At 52.7% G+C, this 14,375-nt stretch overlaps 1 non-coding gene across 1 annotated transcript; it reads left to right on the top strand.

Annotated features, from left to right (window-relative positions):
• Positions 1–13,834: 13,834 nt before the first annotated feature.
• LOC117130657 lies at positions 13,835–13,940 on the top strand. Its single transcript, XR_004453973.1, has one exon. It is a non-coding gene; the product is annotated as a small nucleolar RNA R71 (small nucleolar RNA).
• The last annotated feature ends 435 nt before the right edge of the window (positions 13,941–14,375 follow it).

Genomic DNA, 14,375 nt, shown 5'->3' with positions numbered 1-14,375 from the left:
GTTCTTGTCAAGCCAAGGAGCTGTGAAGGCTCGGTCAGTGAGAGGCTGTGTAACGTGTGGGTAGATGATGCTAGGGACGAAATAGTGATTGTCTATGAAACTATTAAGAAGTTGTGTATTAGATCTCATGTTTCTAAGTAATACATTTGTTTACACATTATATTCCGGTGTGCTATCTGTTCCATTGTTTTAGAACCCCTGATTCAAACATGACTTAGTAAATGAAAGACTTAAAATGAATCAAACAAGCAAAGAAATTGATTAAGTAGCAAACAGGTCTAGTCTTGTCGAGAGGCCGGATTCGGGCGTTACAAGTTGGTATCAGAGCATGCTTGATTCTAGGATAGTTAGGTTATGTAGTCCACACACACGCAGCCAGCTGATTCAGTCTCACGGTGAGGTTTGATAGTTAGGTCTAGGGATTAATTGTCTCGGTTATGTTATGTATATGTTGTACTAACAATGTCTGAATCCTTAGCCTGGGAAAAGCAAATCGGGAAAGACCCGAAGGAGTAAGAAAACGGCTGGTCCGTCAAGTCAAGCGGCCGCGGACGGAATTAATCTGTCCGGGTTACCAACCGAGCAGGCTGCAACTAACACCGGTGATGTGTTACCGACTGACCAGGCCAATCTTACGGGAACGCAACAAGAAGGTCAGCAACACCAGGAGAGCGACGAGGAAGTGGAATCTTCAAACGCTAACCGGGATGGTGACCAGCATGAGCAAAGGGCCGAGGGAACGGCCAACATGGCCGCAGTACTGTCCTGAGAGGAATTGTTAGAGGCCATGAAAGTAATGGGTAATCAGGTGGCGGCTATGACTCAGCTGTTCACTCCACTGGTGAATTCATCAGTTGGTCAAGCTACACCTGTAGCTACGGCTACACCTATTGCTACGGGTCCAACTGTGGAAGCGGTTGAGGTGATTGAGATCGATCCACCGGAAGGGTCTGTAAAGAAGATGGACTTTCTGAGTTTGCTTCAACATTTATCCAGATTGGGTACGAAGCAATTCTCAGGTAGCACCGACCCGGTTGTGGCAGATGAGTGGAGGAATAGGCTAGTCCGAAACTTTCAATCAACTCGCTGTCCAGATGATTACAGACGAGACATTGCGGTTCACTTCCTGGAAGGGGACGCGCATAATTGGTGGCTTGCAGTGGACAAGCGCACCAACGGAGGTCTCACAAGTTTTGCGGACTTTGAAATTTAGTTCAACCGCAAATACTTTTCTTCTGAGGCTTGGGATCCTCTGGAAGCTAAGTTTCTAGATCTGGTCTAAGGCCGCAGGACTGTACGAGAGTACGAAGAAGAGTTCAACCGACTCAGACGGTTTGTTGGAAGAGAGCTGGAGGACGAAGCAGTCCAGGTCTGTAGGTTCATCCGAGGCCTAAGGCCGAACTGAAGACCCACTGCTCGATCCACACTTTCAACACCATCGGAGAACTGGTGGAACAGGTGGCTTTGTTGGAGTCTAACTTGGCTGAGGAAGCTAAGCTTAAGGCTAAGCCACAGTCTAGCCCATTGGGCAAGACTAATGATAAAAAGAGAAAATGGGACCAGGTGGACGGAGTTAAGACCTCTGGTGGCCGACCTACGTGTTACAAATGTGGACGGAACCATCCCAGTGAGTGCTGGAAGACCAAAGGGGCTTGTGTTCGTTGTGGCAGCATGGACCATGGGTTCAGAACTGTCCTCGACCGAACCAGTCTGGTAGAAGCGGCCAGATGACCTGTTTCCATTGTGGCCAGCAAGGACATTTCCAATCGGAGTGTCCCAAGCTGCAAGGGAGTCAGGGGAAGGGCCGTGGAGATTCAGGAAAGGCGTCCCAAACCAACCACAACACCGCGGGTGTATGAACTGTCAAGAGAAGACGGAGCTTCCGGATCCTATGATTCGATCTCAGGTAATTTCTAAATTTATCTTTTTACATTCAAGTAGTAATGCTTGGTTTAGAACCTAGAATGTGGTCTAGGGGATTCTGATGGGGGTCTCTGATAGGAACCCTCATGGTCGGTGGGGTAAAAACCCAAGTGCTTTTCGACACAGGGGCTACACATAGTTTTGTGAGTCCGGGACTGGTCGGAAAGGGTCTGTTCTGTCTGGATGCTGGTGATAATTTTGGGATAGTTAGGGCGGCCGGTGGGCAGGCCATGAACTCACTAGGTCTCATGTCGAATATCCCAGTACAGATCCAGGGAAAGGTCTTCCCTGTGAATCTGGTATGTGTCCACCTAAAGAATCAAGAAGTGATCTTAGGTATGGATTGGTTGGGAAAGTACCGAGCCACTCTCGATTGCCATAAGGGTCGTGTGCAATTAGAGATTTGACTTCACCCGGTAGAGTACCAAGGTCTGTGTCAGGCTCAAGAGAAAGTAGTGGTTTCAGCAGTTCGAGCGATTCGGATGCTGGAACAGGGTTGTCAGTCATTCTTGGCTACAATTACAACTACAGAGCCTGACAGTTATGGTTTTCTGTTAGACCCACACGAGGATTCGTTGGTGTCCGAGTTCCAGGATGTGTTTCAGTCGCTACAGGGTGTCCCCCCTTATAAGTCCGATCCCTTCCTGATTGAACTGGAACCAAGGACAGCTCCACTGTCCAAGAGTCCGTATCGAATGGCTACGGCCGAGATGGCCGAGCTAAAGAAGTAATTGGAAGAATGCTTGACAAGGGGTTCATACGGCCAAGTAGCCCCCCTTGGGGTGCACCAGTCCTCTTTGTGAAAAAGAAGGATGGCAGCATGCGTCTGTGCATCGACTATCGAGGGTTGAACATGGTAACTGTGAAGAACAAGTATCCGTTGCCCAGGATAGACGAGCTGTTGGATCAGCTGAAAGGAGCTAAATGGTTTTCTAAAATCGATTTGGCCTCGGGATATCATTAGATTTCTATAGAGCCAAACGACATTAGGAAAACAGCATTTAGGACTAGGTACGGCCATTACGAATTCGTAGTGATGCCGTTCGGTCTGACCAATGCACCTGCTGCAATGAAAATGATGAACAGCGTGTTCCGGGACTTCTTGGATGAATCAGTGATCATCTTCATTGATGATATCCTGATTTACTCCAAGGACGAGGAATCTCTTCGGAAACATTTGAGAGCCGTGCTGGAATGATTACGAGAGCACAAACTCTTTGCTAAACTCAGCAAGTGCAGTTTTTGGCAAAAGAGTATTGGGTTCGACGGCCATATTGTCTCGGACCAGGGCGTCTCAGTGGATCCAGAGAAGATCAGGGCAATCAAAGGTTGGCCCCGACCATCCAGTGCCACAGAAGTTAGAAGATTCCTAGGGCTGGCAGGTTACTATAGAAAGTTTGTGAAGGGATTCGCAAGCTTGGCTCAGCCGATGACACGGTTGACTGGGAAAGACGTTAAGTTCACATGGTCTGACGAGTGTACAAGATGTTTCACCGCACTTAAGGATATGCTAAATAGCGCATCCGTCCTGGTTCTCCCAGAGGCAGACCAACCTTATGTAGTCTACACGGATGCGTCCATCACTGGACTCGGTTGCGTGTTGACCCAACATGGGAAGGTCATTGCTTACACGTCAAGGCAGCTGAAGAAACATGAGGGAAACTACCCCACCCATGACCTGGAAATGGCTGCGGTAGTGTTCGCCTTAAAGATTTGGCGATCATATTTATATGGGGCCAAATTCCAGATACTTACGGACCATAAAAGTCTGAAGTATATATTCACCCAGCCTGAGTTGAACTTAAGGGAGAGGAGGTGGATGGAGTTCGTGGCCGACTACGACCTAGACATCACTTACTATCCGGGACCGGCCAACCTTGTGGCTGACGCCTTGAGCTGGAAACGAGAAGATGTTGCGGCCGGTAGCAGAACGAACGAGCAGGATGAGGCGGGACGTTTCGTCCGTTTAAATGCTTCGAACATGATGGACGGACCACGGGGTTTAGAGGCGGTGAATAGAGCCGACCTGCTTACCCGGATCCGAGCGGCCCAAGATCAGGACGAGAACCTGAAGACAGTTGCTCGGAACGATCTGACTGAGTATCAAATCGCCAAGGACGGTACGATCATAGTTCATGGTCGGATCAGCGTACCCAACGATAGGAGTTTGAAGGATGAGATCCTTAGAGAAGCTCATAAGTCTAGATTCTCGATCCATCCTGGAGTGACCAAGATGTATCATAATCTCAGACAGTACTATCATTGGATACAGATGAAGGTTGATGTGGCCGAATGGGTGGCCAAATGTCCTATTTGTCAACTCGTCAAGGCGGAACAACAAGTTCTGAGTGGACTGCTTTGGAGTCTACCTATTCCGGAATGGAAGTGGGATCACATCACGATGGACTTCGTGACAGGTTTTCCCACGACCAGGAATAGGAATGATGCTGTCTGGGTAATAGTGGATCAACTGACCAAGTCTACCCACTTCCTGGCCATCAAAAAGACTGATGGAGTCGACCAGATTGTGAGTAAGTACATTGACGTGATTGTGAGGCTACACGGAGCACCCTCAAGTATAGTTTCGGATAGAGATTCGAGGTTCACATCTCACTTCTGGCAAGCTTTTCAAAAAGCTTTAGGAACAAGAGTGAACGTGAGTACGGCTTATCATCCCCAAACGGATGGGCAGTCGGAAAGAACTATACGGACGCTGGAGGACATGCTTCAAGCATGTGTTCTCGATTGGGGTGATTCCTGGGAACGGCATTTGCTGTTAGTGGAGTTCTCCTACAATAACAACTTCCACTCAAGTATAGGTCCGATCGGCCATTGGCCTAACCGGATTGGGCGTGAGGCTTACTCGGCCGTTGGATCCAGGCCCAAGGCCGGATCAGGTATGGAAGTCTGTTGGGCCATTGAGCCGGACTTCATTTAGGCCGGTCGCACCTAGATTCTATCCGGATGGACGGATTGGTCTTCGGGACGATCCAGACTGTTCGTGTGTTCTGTTTATCTATTCTGGACTGTCTATCTAGTTCTAAGTCAAGGGGTGGTTGGTTGTATGACTTAGGATTCGGTAGGCAGGTTCATATCTTTTTATAAGTATAATGTATGAGGTTTATTAATGTTCTAGGAACGAAGCCAAGCATTGTAGGATCGACCAGTCCTATTCTCGGTTATGATTAATGCTTACCTGGTTGTGGTTTCAGGAACTAAGGATGGTTCTGGTCAAGCCAAGGAGCCGTGAAGGCTCGGTCAGTGGGAGGCTGTGTAACGTGTGGGTAGATGATGCTAGGGACAAACTAGTGATTGTCTATGAAACTGTTAAGAAGTTGTGTATTGGATCTCATGTTTCTAAGTAATACATTTGTTTACACATTATATTCCGCTGTGCTATCTGTTCCATTGTTTTAGAACCCCCGATTCAAACATGAGTTAGTAAATGAAAGACTTAAAATGAATCAAACAAGCAAAGAAATTGATTAAGTAGCAAATGGGTCTAGTCTTGTCGAGACGCCGGATTCGGGCGTTACACTGTCCATCAGTACACATATAAGCACGTTGGTCCTTGGACTCAGCACGCTTGCCCTTCCCGTGGACTATTTGGGTGATTTTGGCCCACGTGAGCTGTCTGTTCAGTACACACAGGACGTCCGTGGGTGTCCGCCAGAACACACAGGACTCCTGTGGCTGTCCGTGGCTGCCCGTCAGCACACACAGGACGTCCGTGGCTGTCCATGTGTGTGCGTGTGTGTTTGTGTGTGTCCGTCAGCACACACAGGACGTCCATGGGTGTCCATCAGCACACACAAGACGGCCGTGTGTGTCCGTCAGCACACACAGACGTCCGTGGCTGTCCGTGTGTGTCCGTCAGCACACACAGGACGTCTGTGGCAGTCCATCAGTACACATATCAGCATGTTGGTCCTTGGACTCAGCACGCTGACGCTTCCCGTGGACTGTTCGGATCATTTTGGCCCACGCTGGGTGTCTGTTCAGTACACACAGGACGTCCGTGGGTGTCCGCCAGCCCACACAGGACGTCCGTGGCTGTCCGTGTGTGTCTGTGTGTGTCCGTCTGTGTCCGTCAGCACACACAGGATGTCCGTGGCTGTCCATCAGTACACATATCAGCACGTTGGTCCTTGGACACAGCACGCTGCCCCTTCCCCTGGACTGTTTGGGTGATTTTTGGCCCACGTGGGCTGTCTGTTCAGTACACAAAGGACGTCCGTGGGTGTCCGCCAACACATACAGGTTGTCCGTGGCTTTCCGTGGCTGTCCGTCAGCACACACTAGACATTCGTGTCTGTCCGTGTGTGTCTGTGTGTGTGTGTGTGTGTCCGTCAGCACACACAGGACGTCTGTGGGTGTCCATCAGCACACACATGACGTCCGTGTGTGTCTGTCAGCACACATACGACGTCCGTGGCTGTCCGTGTGTGTCCATCAGCACATACAGGTTGTCTGTGGCTGTCAATCAGTACACATATCAGCACGTTGGTCCTTGGACTCAGCACGCTTGCCTTTCCCTTGGACTACTTGGGTGATTTTGGCCCACGTGGGCTGTCTGTTCAGTACACAGAGGACGTCCGTGGGTGTCCGCCAGCACACACAGGACGCCCGTGCCTGTCAGTGGCTGTCCGTCAGCACACACATGACGTCAGTGGCTGTCCGTGTGTGTCTGTGTGTGTCCGTCAGCACACACATGATGTCTGGGGCTGTCCATAAGTACACATATCAGCATGCAGGTCCGTGGACTCAGCACGCTGGCCCTTCCTGTGGACTGTTCGGGTGATTATGGCCCACGTGGCCTGTCTGTTCAGTACACACAGGACGTCCGTGGGTGTCCGTCAGCTCACACAGGACGTCCGTGGCTGTCCATGTGTGTCCATGTGTGTCCGTGTGTGTCCGTCAGCACACACAGGATGTCCGTGGCTGTCCATCAGTACACATATCAGCATGTTGGTCCTTGGACTGAGCACGCTGGCCCTTCCCGTGGACTGTTTGGGTGATTTTTGGCCTACGTGGGCTGTCTGCTCAGTACCCACAGGACGTCCGTGGGTGTCTGCCAGCACACACAGGACCTCAGTGGCTGTCCGTCAGCACACACAGGATGTCTGTGGCTGTCCATGTGTGTCCGTGTGTGTCTGTGTATATCCGTCAGCACACACAGGACGTCTGTGGGTGTCCGTCAGCACACACAGGACGTCTGTGGGTGTCCGTCCGCACACGCAAGACGGCTGTGTGTGTCCGTCAGCACACACAGGACGTCCGTGGCTGTCCGTGTGTGTCCGTGTGTGTTCGTCAGCACACACAGGACGTCTGTGGCTGTCCATCAGTACACATATCAGCACGTTGGTCCTTCCCGTGGACTGTTTGGGTGATTTTTGGCCAATGTGGGTGTCCGTTCAGTACACACAGGACGTCTGTGGGTGTCCCCCAGCCCACACAGGACATCTGTGGCTGTCTGTTGCTTTCCGTCAGCACACACAGGACGTCTGTGGCTGTCCGTGTGTGTCCGTGTGTGTCCGTCAGCACACACATGACGTCTGTGGCTGTCCATCAGTACACATATCAGCACGTTGGTCCTTGGACTCAGCACGCTGACCCTTCCCGTGGACTGTTTGGGTGATTTTGGCCCACGTGGGCTATCTGTCCAGTACACACAGGATGTCCGTGGGTGTCCGCCAGCACACACAGGACGTCCGTGGCGGTCCGTGTGTGTCCGTCTGTGTCCGTCAGCACACACAGTACGTATGTGGCTTTCCATGTGTGTCCGTGTTTGTCCGTCAGCACACACAGGACGGCCGTGTGTGTCCATCAGCACACACAGGACGTCTGTGGCCGTCCGTTTGTGTCCGTGTGTGTCTGTCAGCACACACAGGACGTCCGTGGCTTTCCATCAGTACACATATCAGCACGTTGGTCCTTGGACTCAGCACGCTGGCCCTTCCCGTGGACTGTTTGGGTGATTTTTGGCCCACGTGGGCTGTCTGTTCAGTACACACAGGACGTCCGTGGGTGTCCGCCAGCACACACAGGACGTCCGTGGCTGTCCATGTGTGTCTGTGTGTGTCCGTCTGTGTCCGTCAGCACACACAGGATGTCCGTGGCTGTCCATCAGTACACATATCAGCACGTTGGTCCTTGGACTGAGCACGCTGGCCCTTCCCGTGGACTGTTTGGGTGATTTTTGGCCTACGTGGGCTGTCTGTTCAGTACACATAGGACGTCTGTGGGTGTCCGCCAGCACATACAGGACGTCAGTGGCTGTCTGTGGCTGTCCGTCAGCACACACAGGACGTCTGTGGCTGTCCATGTGTGTTCGTTTGTGTTCGTGTGTGTCCGTCAGCACACACATGACGTCTGTGGGTGTCTGTCAGCACACACAGGACGTCCGTGGGTGTCCGTCCAAACACACAGGACAGCCGTGTGTGTCCATCAGCACACACAGGACGTCCGTGGCTGTCCGTGTGTGTCCGTGTGTGTCCGTCAGCACACACATGACGTCTGTGGCTGTCCATCAGTACACATATCAGCACGTTGGTCCTTGGACTCAGCACGCTGACCCTTCCCGTGGACTGTTTGGGTGATTTTGGCCCACGTGGGCTGTCTGTTCAGTACACACAGGACGTCCGTGGGTGTCCGCCAGCACACAAAGGACGTCCGTGGCGGTCCGTGTGTGTCCGTCTGTGTCCGTCAGCACACACAGGACGTCCGTGGCTGTGCATCAGTACACATATCAGCACGTTGGTCCTTGGACTCAGCACGCTGGCCCTTCCCGTGGACTGTTTGGGTGATTTTTGGCCCATGTGGGCTGTCTGTTCTGTACACACAGGACGTCTGTGGGTGTCCCCCAGCCCACACAGGACATCTGTGGCTGTCTGTTGCTTTCCGTCAGCACACACAGGACGTCTGTGGCTGTCCGTGTGTGTCCGTGTGTGTCCGTCAGCACACACATGACGTCTGTGGCTGTCCATCAGTACACATATCAGCACGTTGGTCCTTGGACTCAGCACGCTGACCCTTCCCGTGGACTGTTTGGGTGATTTTGGCCCACGTGGGCTATCTGTCCAGTACACACAGGATGTCCGTGGGTGTCCGCCAGCACACACAGGACGTCCGTGGCGGTCCGTGTGTGTCCGTCTGTGTCCGTCAGCACACACAGTACGTATGTGGCTTTCCATGTGTGTCCGTGTTTGTCCGTCAGCACACACAGGACGGCCGTGTGTGTCCATCAGCACACACAGGACGTCTGTGGCCGTCCGTTTGTGTCCGTGTGTGTCTGTCAGCACACACAGGACGTCCGTGGCTTTCCATCAGTACACATATCAGCACGTTGGTCCTTGGACTCAGCACGCTGGCCCTTCCCGTGGACTGTTTGGGTGATTTTTGGCCCACGTGGGCTGTCTGTTCAGTACACACAGGACGTCCGTGGGTGTCCGCCAGCACACACAGGACGTCCGTGGCTGTCCATGTGTGTCTGTGTGTGTCCGTCTGTGTCCGTCAGCACACACAGGATGTCCGTGGCTGTCCATCAGTACACATATCAGCACGTTGGTCCTTGGACTGAGCACGCTGGCCCTTCCCGTGGACTGTTTGGGTGATTTTTGGCCTACGTGGGCTGTCTGTTCAGTACACATAGGACGTCTGTGGGTGTCCGCCAGCACATACAGGACGTCAGTGGCTGTCTGTGGCTGTCCGTCAGCACACACAGGACGTCTGTGGCTGTCCATGTGTGTTCGTTTGTGTTCGTGTGTGTCCGTCAGCACACACATGACGTCTGTGGGTGTCTGTCAGCACACACAGGACGTCCGTGGGTGTCCGTCCAAACACACAGGACAGCCGTGTGTGTCCATCAGCACACACAGGACGTCCGTGGCTGTCCGTGTGTGTCCGTGTGTGTCCGTCAGCACACACATGACGTCTGTGGCTGTCCATCAGTACACATATCAGCACGTTGGTCCTTGGACTCAGCACGCTGACCCTTCCCGTGGACTGTTTGGGTGATTTTGGCCCACGTGGGCTGTCTGTTCAGTACACACAGGACGTCCGTGGGTGTCCGCCAGCACACAAAGGACGTCCGTGGCGGTCCGTGTGTGTCCGTCTGTGTCCGTCAGCACACACAGGACGTCCGTGGCTGTGCATCAGTACACATATCAGCACGTTGGTCCTTGGACTCAGCACGCTGGCCCTTCCCGTGGACTGTTTGGGTGATTTTTGGCCCATGTGGGCTGTCTGTTCTGTACACACAGGACGTCCGTGGGTGTCCGCCAGCAACACAGGACGTCTGTGGCTGTCCGTGTGTGTCTGTGTGTGTCCGTCAGCACACACAGGATGTCCTTGGGTGTCCGTCAGCACACACAGGATGTCTGTGTGTGTCCGTCAGCACACACAGGACGTCTGTGGCTGTCCGTGTGTGTCCGTGTGTGTCCGTCAGCACACACATGACGTCTGTGGCTGTCCATCAGTACACATATCAGCACGTTGGTCCTTGGACTCAGCACGCTGACCCTTCCCGTGGACTGTTTGGGTGATTTTGGCCCACGTGGGCTATCTGTCCAGTACACACAGGATGTCCGTGGGTGTCCGCCAGCACACACAGGACGTCCGTGGCGGTCCGTGTGTGTCCGTCTGTGTCCGTCAGCACACACAGTACGTATGTGGCTTTCCATGTGTGTCCGTGTTTGTCCGTCAGCACACACAGGACGGCCGTGTGTGTCCATCAGCACACACAGGACGTCTGTGGCCGTCCGTTTGTGTCCGTGTGTGTCTGTCAGCACACACAGGACGTCCGTGGCTTTCCATCAGTACACATATCAGCACGTTGGTCCTTGGACTCAGCACGCTGGCCCTTCCCGTGGACTGTTTGGGTGATTTTTGGCCCACGTGGGCTGTCTGTTCAGTACACACAGGACGTCCGTGGGTGTCCGCCAGCACACACAGGACGTCCGTGGCTGTCCATGTGTGTCTGTGTGTGTCCGTCTGTGTCCGTCAGCACACACAGGATGTCCGTGGCTGTCCATCAGTACACATATCAGCACGTTGGTCCTTGGACTGAGCACGCTGGCCCTTCCCGTGGACTGTTTGGGTGATTTTTGGCCTACGTGGGCTGTCTGTTCAGTACACATAGGACGTCTGTGGGTGTCCGCCAGCACATACAGGACGTCAGTGGCTGTCTGTGGCTGTCCGTCAGCACACACAGGACGTCTGTGGCTGTCCATGTGTGTTCGTTTGTGTTCGTGTGTGTCCGTCAGCACACACATGACGTCTGTGGGTGTCTGTCAGCACACACAGGACGTCCGTGGGTGTCCGTCCAAACACACAGGACAGCCGTGTGTGTCCATCAGCACACACAGGACGTCCGTGGCTGTCCGTGTGTGTCCGTGTGTGTCCGTCAGCACACACATGACGTCTGTGGCTGTCCATCAGTACACATATCAGCACGTTGGTCCTTGGACTCAGCACGCTGACCCTTCCCGTGGACTGTTTGGGTGATTTTGGCCCACGTGGGCTGTCTGTTCAGTACACACAGGACGTCCGTGGGTGTCCGCCAGCACACAAAGGACGTCCGTGGCGGTCCGTGTGTGTCCGTCTGTGTCCGTCAGCACACACAGGACGTCCGTGGCTGTGCATCAGTACACATATCAGCACGTTGGTCCTTGGACTCAGCACGCTGGCCCTTCCCGTGGACTGTTTGGGTGATTTTTGGCCCATGTGGGCTGTCTGTTCTGTACACACAGGACGTCCGTGGGTGTCCGCCAGCAACACAGGACGTCTGTGGCTGTCCGTGTGTGTCTGTGTGTGTCCGTCAGCACACACAGGATGTCCTTGGGTGTCCGTCAGCACACACAGGATGTCTGTGTGTGTCCGTCAGCACACATAGGATGTCCGTGGCTGTCCGTGTGTGTCCGTGTGTGTCCGTCAGCACACACATGACATCTGTGGCCGTCCATCAGTACACATATCAGCACGTTGGTCCTTGGAGTCAGCACGCTGGCCCTTCCCATGGACTATTTGGGTAATTTTGGCCCATGTGGGCTGTCTGTTTAGTACACACAGGACGTCCGTGGGTGTCTGCCAGCACACACAAAATGTCTGTGGCTGTCCGTGGCTGTCCGTCAGCACACACAGGACATCCGTGGCTGTCCATGTGTGTCCATGTGTGTCCGTGTGTATTCGTGTGTGTCCGTCAGCACACACAGGACGTCCGTGGGTGTCTGCCAGCACACACAAAACGTCTGTGGCTGTCTGTGGCTGTCCGTCAGCACACACAGGACGTCCGTGGCTGTCCATGTGTGTCCATGTGTGTCCGTGTGTGTTCGTGTGTGTCCGTCAGCACACACAGGACGTCCGTGGGTGTCCGTCAGCACACACAGGACGGCCGTGTGTGTCCGTCAGCCCACACAGGACGTCTGTGGCTGTCCGTGTGTGTCCGTGTGTGTCCATCAGCACACACAGGACGTCCGTGGCTGTCCATAAGTGCACATATCAGCACGTTGGTCCTTGGACTCAGCACGCTGACCCTTCCCGTGGACTTTTCGGGTGATTTTGGCCCACGTGGGCTGTCTGTTCAGTACACACAGGACGTCCGTGGGTGTCCGCCAGCACACACAGGACGTCTGTGGCGGTCTGTGTGTGTCCGTCAGCACACATAGGACGTTTGTGGCGGTCCATCAGTACACATATCAACACGTTGGTCCTTGGACTTTAGCATGCTGGCCCTTCCCGTGGACTGTTTGGGTGATTTTTGGCCCACGTGGGCTGTCTGTTCAGTACACACAGGACGTCCGTGGGTGTCCGCCAGCACACACAGGACGTTTGTGGCTGTCCGTGGCTATCCGTCAGCACACACAGGACGTCGGACTCACTCTGTCGATCGATGGTTGCGTTAACCGATCGATCGATTTTTTCATAGAAAGGGGAGGGTGGGTGAGGATGCTTAGCTGCGAATTCTTCATGAGTTAGAATTCGAACCGCATTGCATTCAGTCGATTTGGCAGACGACGTCGATCGATGACTGGAGTAATCCGTCCATCGATCTTCATCATGGTCTGTTGATCAATGCGAGTTCATCGACATCGGTCGACACCATTGGGATCCATCGAGACTCATGGAGCTCTCGATTTTGAAATCTCCTTCCTCAAGGTTTTCATTTCTCACCACTTGCCAGAATTCATCATCTATGATGGCATTTACGTGGTGTTTCCCTTTGTCGGCTCCTGCCTCTCTAGCGAAAGCTTCTTGCCTATTAATAGTCTCGCCCGTCTGAATTACTTGAGTTTCAAGTTTTCTCACCTGAGTCCCTAAGGTCTCGATTTTGGTGTTCAGATTGTTGTAGGCAGAATCTATCTTACCGTTGAAATCCACGGTGATTTGTTGTTGTCCCAACAGTACTCGATCAAGCATTTCTTCGATCTTGCTTTCCTGAGTCTGGGGTGGTGGATTTTGATAGTAAGAGTTCGAGTAGCTCTTGCTGTTGTTGAAGGGTTTTTGAAATTGTGAACTTTGGTTACTTCTTTGGCCATTTCCAAAGAAGTTTCTGTTTCCGCCCTGGTTTCCAAATTTTTGGAATCCGGTACCTCCGATGTAGTTCACATCTTCTTCTCCTTCTGTATCTGCTACTTCTCCTTCAGCTGAACATACTTGCTTCCTAAGAAGCTCGTGCACCACATCTAACTTAGCTCTTACTTCGTCCATCTGTTCCTTCCCGATAGAGGCTACAGACTTCTTCCGTTCAGAGTCAGTGTTTTTGGTGCTGCTGCTGTTAGCAAGGTTTTCGATAAGTCTCACAGCTTCCAACGGATTCCGAGTAGTGAAGTTTCCTTCACTCGCCGTATCAAGAGCCATTTGATACTGTAAGGCGAGACCTCGGAAGAAAGTGCTTAGCAGCTGCACTTCATTAAATCCGTGGTGTGGACAGTCTCGCTGGAAAAACCTAAATCTAATCCACGCATCTTTGAAGGACTCTCCAGCTTTCTGCGAGAATGTGGAAATTTTGTTCCGAAGTTCTTCAGCGCGCGCTTCATCAAAGAAGTTTCGTAAGAAAGCATTCTTGATGTCGCTCCAGGATGTTAAAGATCCTGTGGGTTGCTGCCTAAGCCAGTGCATCCTTCTCCATTCAGCGTGTATCTGAAGAGCTTGCACAGCAGGTAATCTTCGGGGACTCCTTCCATCCAAATGGCAGCGATTAGATCCTCGAACCGTTCCAAATGGTCCATAGGATGCTCGTGCAGTAACCCAGAGTAGGGTATCTGCGACACGAGAGTGTATTATTGAGGCTTCAGCTCGAAATTCTGCTTCTGGATCTCCGGAAGTCGAATCGCTGATCTGTTGGAATAGTACTCATCTGGGCGATTGTAGTCGGCCAGTGGTTTCGATCGAGCATCCTCATCTACAGGTTGAGCAGCTCCTGTAGCATCGGCATCAGGGATTACAGTTCCCTG

The sequence above is a fragment of the Brassica rapa genome, unplaced genomic scaffold (genome assembly GCF_000309985.2).
Source record: "Brassica rapa cultivar Chiifu-401-42 unplaced genomic scaffold, CAAS_Brap_v3.01 Scaffold0616, whole genome shotgun sequence".
Lineage (NCBI taxonomy): Eukaryota > Viridiplantae > Streptophyta > Magnoliopsida > Brassicales > Brassicaceae > Brassica > Brassica rapa.
This window is presented reverse-complemented; position numbering and strand designations above follow the sequence as displayed.